Here is a 6689-nt window from a genome sequence, read left to right as displayed (position 1 = left end):
GTGTCCTATGTTCCTAGGTTTCTGTATCATCATATGCCCAGGGATTTTGGGGTGGCGATGAAGCGTAGGGCAGTGTGTGGCTGGGTTGCCCTATTTTCACAAAGTGATTAGTACGAGAGGTGCCACTATGGTGGACCATGGGGCACAGGTCTGGGGAGGGACTTTCAGATAGTTTTGAATCACTCCCGGGGTGTGCTAATGAGTGGGGGTGTTCCCCGCCAACATCTCTTAATTAGGGATTTGTGACGCAAGCAATTCCCTTCTGTTTAACTCCAGCGGGATTCCCCAATGGAGGATGAAATTGAGAAGTTCATTGACAAGGACAAAATATGGCTCTGCTGGGCTAAAGGAAGTAGTGTCTGGAGGGGTTGGTACTGACAAGGATATTTCCGAGAGGGGAATGTGCCTCTGCGGGGCTACATAGAAGACAGGCAGACTTGGATTGTGCACACTTTTGCAAGATCGCCAATTTTAAAAATCTTTAAAAAAAATTATGACCTCATTGGTGCAAACTTTCAAGATTCCCCCCCCCCCCGCAATTTGCACAAGTTGCCACCACTTTTTTTAAAAAAGGACCCACATATTGGATTGACTCGCTAAAGATTGAGTCAACGCCAGAAGGGGGAAACGGAACAAAAACCACCAGGGCTGAATTGGAAAAATTTGTCAAGGTTTCTCCCCCAAAGGGAATTATCATACATCCCTTCTTTGAACACACCCTTGTGGTTCATACTTGGTGCAGTGCAGAGCACCATCCGAAAGAGAGTCCTTTGATGACGGGTATCAGATCATGGTGAGCCAGTAGATCATAGAATCATAGGGTCGGAAGGGGCTTCCAAGACCATCAAGTCCAACCCCCTGCTCAGTGCAGGAAGCCTGATTACCAGGCCTCCCATCCAAGTGCTAACCAGGGCTGACCCTGCTTAGCTTCTGAGATGTAACGGTGGCAGCATCTGCCAGCTTAGATGGCTTTAAAAAGGGATTGGAATATTCATGGGGGAGAAGTCTTCATTTATAGTTTTGAAAAGAGTTCTCCATCCACCTGCAGAAACGTACACAGCTGTGCAAAGAATAACATTGTTCAAATAACTGCAGCAATGGGATAGGGATAGGTTTTTCTCCTCCCATAATACTAGAACCCAGGGTCATCCTATGAAGTGGATTGGTGAGAGATTCGGGACAGAGAAAGGGAAGGACCTCTTCACACAGCGCAGAGTTAAAACTTACGGAATTCCCTGCCACAAGACATAGTGATGGCCATCAACTTGGATGGCTTTAAAAGGGGGACAGATTCGTGGAGGAGAAGGCTACCCATGGCTACTAGCCCCGATGGCTCTATGCTACCTCCAGTATCAGAGGCAGTGTGCCTATGTACACCAGTTGCTGGGGAACATGGGTGAGAGGGTGCTGTGGCATTCATGTCCTACTTGTGGGCTTCCTGCAGACATCTGGCTGACCCATCTTATGAACAGAATGCCTTTGGTCTGGTTCAGCATGGCTTTTGCATGTCCACAGCACATTCTGATAGATGATAAAACATGTTGGGGAGAGATCTTTATTGACAGCCATTTATCCATGTGAGCACAATGGAACTTCTGGGGCAGGGGCAGTATATCTCAAGACCAGTTTCTGGAAGGATTGCGGTGTAGTAAGCAGGGAGAGCTGTCTTCAGCCAGGCTGTGAGCTTTCAAAGGCCGCCTAGCTGGCTACTCATCGAAGTAGCATGTTGGGTTGTCTGGACCCAGCTGAGATCTAATAGGGCTGCTCCCCTTGTGCCAAGGACGGTAGAGGAAGCCTGTCCTGGATTGGGAGCTCTGCCATTCAACTGGTTATGTACAGCATATAATTATAAAGTTGGTACAGCTGGGGCTGTGTTCATCCCTTGCATTCTTGCCTGCTCGTCTAGGGAGCCTGGTGTTCGGGTTGCACAAGTCAGCCTTGATCAGCTCTGTATTTCCTGATGCTTCTGAAACCTAATGTTGAGCTTGAAGAAGTGGATGGGGCAATCAGCTGATGCAATCCCAGTAGCTAGTGTTGGGCAGCATTCCCTGCGGTGCAGGTGTTGACCTCCCTTCGGCAGGGGTCACAGAAGTGCAGAAGCCATCCATGCGCGGTGTCTGTTGATCCAATTATTACAGGTTGCAACGGCCGTAATCCCTTGGTGTAGGGATTTGATAGCTAATCCTACAGCGCACACAGGCCGAGGTCAGGCACGATCTCGAGTTCTGGTTGGTGCAAACAAGTACTCAAGCTTGAGTCAGCAATCCTGGTGCTTGCTTGCTTATTCTGAATTTATCTGTCTAATCATGGATCTGTCACCTTTATAGAAGCAACCTCTAGCCAGGGCGGGTGCCTTTTTGGGTTGGGGGCTACATTCTTTCAGGCTTAAACTGTGGTGGGGGCGGGCAAAGCCAGTAGGATCACCTCCATCTCTGACTAGCGGGCTGCTTGATGGGGCAGGGAGAGATCACGCAAGAACATAAGAGCCATGGTGGATCAGACCAAGGGTCCATCTCATCCAGCATTCTGCTCACATAGTGACCAACCTGTCGACAAGGTATCCACAAGCAGCGCATGAGTGCAACAGCACCCTCCTGCCCATGTTCCCCAGCAAATGGTGTACATAGGGTCACTGCCTCTGGTCCTGGAGGTAGCACATAGCCATCAAGACTAGTAGCCAATGATAGCCTTCTCCAGGAATTTGTCCAGCCCCCTTTTAAAGCCATCTGTGTTGGTGGCCATCACTACATCCTGTGGTAGCGAATTCCATGCGCTGTGTGAGGAAGTCCTTTTTATCTCCCCTGAATCTCCCACCAATCAGCTTCATGGGATGACCCCTGCTTCCAATATTATGTGAGAGGGAGAAAAATGTCTCCCTAACCACATTCTCCACCCTAGGCATGATTTTGTACACCTCTATCATGTCTCCCCTTACCAGAGGTCTGAACTGATGGTTTGCAGAGGGCTTTGACATTTGGTCAAGGGATGAAGGTTGTCTTCCTCTGTATTTTCCCTTCTGAACCTGTTACCTCCAGAGTAGGGGTGGAGGACCTCAGGCCCTGGGGGCCAAATCCGGCCCTCTGGGATTGTTCAGATGGCCACGCCCCCTCTCTCTGGCCCCTCCCCTTTCCCCCAACCACCCATCGTTTGTGGCAGGAGCGCCCTAGTGGCCTCTTTCAGTCTACTCGAATAGCCAACTCAAGACACAGACAAAAGGATTCTTTTCAAGGCTTTAATACTTTTACAACTTAATGACTCTTTCAGATGCTGATTGCCAGTGACTAAGCAATGAACAGCAGAGTAGCCTATGCTCTGGGTTAGGCAGTTGGTCCCCATTTGAAGGAGAATCACTTGCAGACCCTGAACTTATGGGCTAGGGAGAGATCCTCCCTCTTTCCCTTGGGTCCACGGGACGTGACCGTTGCTTGTGTGCCAAACGGGCGCTACGCCTCCTTTCCGTGCCCTCCCATCGCTCGTCGCTCCCTGCGTCTGCGTCAAGTGTCTAGCAAGCCCCCCTCCCGCACTCTCTCACTGCCAGGGTCACTAAGGAACGCTGGCAGGAGGAATCTCTGCCAGCTGCTGTGCCTGTGAGGGATGAGCTGGCTCCTCTCCCACGGATTGCTGATCCTCCTCAGAATCAGAACTGCTCTGGGGTTCTATCAGCTCAGTTTCCACCCTGACAGTTTGGTGCTTTCCTGGCTCTTGTGCAGTTTTGTTCCCTGTTCTAAAGAAGTTGCAATGCCTCTTTAGTTGGTGGCAGTGAGAGCTTTACGCTAAAATAGGCCGATTCCCCCCAGCCCCCGCTTTGCATTTGGCCCCTCCCACCACTGGAACACAGCCCCCCCCCCAGCTGCTCTTGAAATGGAATTTGGCTCTCGGGCTGAAAAAGGTTCAATGCCCCTGCTCTAGAGGAAGACTTCCTGTAGCCTGAGCCATTCTGGCCCTGAGCCACTCACTACGTGTGTATCTGCTGCACTTGACGGCTGCGGTGGTATGTTCGGAGATTACCGCTTGCCCAGCTTGTCAGTGGGAGGAAAGGAGAGTGTTCTGGAGACTTGTTCTCCCTGTTTCCAAAAGAGGCAGCCAGCCCTGGCAAAACTGCCTTACACTGACCTTGGTGGATTGGGGGAACTACCTAGAGCCTGAGGTGTGGCAGCCTTTCAGGCCAGCCTTGCTGGCCTCAAGCCCCATCCCCTTTCCAGGGCTCCCCGCCACCATAACACTTGAGGCTCGGCATCTTCGTTGAGCGGCGCCCCTGAGCGGTGATCCAAGCAGCTTGGAGCAGGGCTGCTCAAACCCACTGGCGGATCACCAGCAATTGTCACCGGCGCTTCCAGGATCCTCAGCTGCGCTCTTCAGCCGTCCGCGCCGCTTGCACAGTTCCAGCTGCGCTTGGCCGTGCTCCTGCAAGCCCTCTGCCCACTTCTCCTCTTGAGGGTAAGGCGTCCTGCTTGGTCTCTTCTAAAGCGACACTGGAGAGGGGACTGTGGCGAGTGGTTTACGAGTGGGATTGCTCAGGCACGCTGACTGGTTTCCCTGCTCTGTTGCGGGGTGGCTGGGCTGTGAGCATATTTTCCATGTAGCGGTGGACAAGGGTGGCGCCAATGTCAGTGGGGTGGCAAATCCGACTCTTCGTGACCCCATGGACCATAGCACGCCAGGTCTGCTGTCACTGGGATGGTGAATCCAGATCTCTGCCAGAACTCTAAAGGAGCTCTCCAAGGAGCCCCATTGACTTCAGAGCCATCAGCCCCCACGGGACATGAGCCTACCGTGAGCAAGAGCAGGCTGGCCCCCCTCTGTTTCCAGCGTCGAGGTCCGGATCTCTGAATGACAAGCTCCTATCCAAGTCCATTGAGGCAGAGCTGCAGAACCTCTTTCAGCCCAAGGGCTGGAATCCAATTTGGAGAAGGCTTTAGTGTCTGGGTTCCAGTGGTGGGTGGGGCCTAAGGCAAAAGGGGCCGGGCTAAAGTTACCAACGTATTCCATCTTAAAGCTCTCGCTGCCAGGAATGAAGCCTCAGGAGAGGCATTTCAACCTCTATGCATTCAACAAACATTGCCATCTGGGGAACCCTAGGAGGGGTGAATTTGGTACCTGGGTCTGAGTGTCTGCATCCTGGTGGGGCTGGACTATCGTCTGTGACCTATGCCAGCGTCTCCAACAGATGCTTCCCTTGGTTACCTGCAAAGGCCGTTTGCCCCTCCCAATTTTTAACTTTTAGAAAATTTGTTTATTAAAATTTATTTTATTTATTAAATTTATTAATCACCATCTGGCTGGTCACCCAGCCACTCTGGGCGATGCACAGAGTGTATAACAAAACAGTTTAAAACAATAAAATTCTACATTAAAAACATATTTCTAGAAATACCCTAATCCACCCCAAATGCCTGCCTGAACCACATTTTTAATGCGCGGCAGAAGCTCATTAAAGAGGGGGCATGGCGGAGTTCCCTAGGGAGGGAGTTCCACAGAGTGGGGGCCACCACAGAGAAGGCCCTCTCCCTCGTCCTCACCAGCCTAGCTGTCCTGGCTGATGGGATGGAGAGAAGGCCATCCAAGGCTGATCGTGTTGAGCGGCCTGTCTGCTGTTGCTGGAGGTGCTCCTTGAGATAGGCTGGGCCGGAACTGCATAGGGTTTTAAAGGTCAAAACCAACACCTTGAATTTGGCCCACAAAACAACTGGGTTTGTTTGCAACTTGGGCAGTTGCAAAATCAACCACCTTACTTGCAGATACTGGCATTGTCCTTTTCCCAGAATGCCTCTGGGCCCCATAGCCTGTGAAATGTGTGGCTTGTGCCTGGCTGTATCCACTGTGGTAGCCATTTTGTGAATGTGCCCCCAACTCCCAGGCACATCCATTTCTTGATCGCACCCATGACATTTTCCCAAAATACTAAACGTGCCCACCAGGCCAAAAAGACTGGGGACCCCAATCATCGCCGCCAATAAAGTTAGAAGCTCTGTGGGCCCCCGCTGCATTCTGAGGAGAGCATACTCCGCCTGTGTACCATTTCAGTTGTGCCTTATCTGTTAAAATACGCCGTTTTAAAGGCTGAAAGGAAACGTGATGCCAGAGCAGGGGCGTTGCTAGGGTCTAAAAAGATCCGGTGCACAGGCCCATAACACAATGTTATGTATTTTTTATTGATTTCATTTCTATACCGCCCAATAGCCAAAACTCTCTTTCAAAACACAAATTTGCATACACACACACACACACATATATATATACAAGTCTAAGCGCACGTCTAATATGTGTGTGGTGCAGGTACGCAGCGTGCTTGTGTGTGTGTATAATTACATACAAATATCTGAGAAGTGTGCACTGACCCCCACCCCACCCCACAGCCAGCACTGCTGCCCTCCAGGGGACATGCTGGAGACCTCCAAGCCTGGGATGCCACAGACACATGCCTGGGATCAAGGCCCTGTGCCAGAGCAAAGTCCGCCTGAGTCAGCATTCTTTGCAAGGAACCTAGCAGACAAGTCTGTTTGCTCCTAAACTTAAACCTCTGCCCTCAGGTCTCTCCGTGCAAAAGGTCGAGAGACCAACCGTGCAAGCACGCCCACCCCGTCTTAAGAAATCGGCTGCAGAACACTGTTCCTTCCTCCATTTCCCTGAAGGCTTGCAAAAGCCCTTTATTTGTCATGCAGAGAATCCAGCGCTGCTCTAGGCTGTGA

This window comes from Heloderma suspectum, chromosome 1, assembly GCF_057233095.1.
Source record: "Heloderma suspectum isolate Gila_16-S chromosome 1, 16-S_ref, whole genome shotgun sequence".
NCBI lineage: Eukaryota > Metazoa > Chordata > Lepidosauria > Squamata > Helodermatidae > Heloderma > Heloderma suspectum.
The sequence above is the reverse complement of the archived record's forward strand: the minus strand, read 5'-3'. Positions refer to the sequence as shown.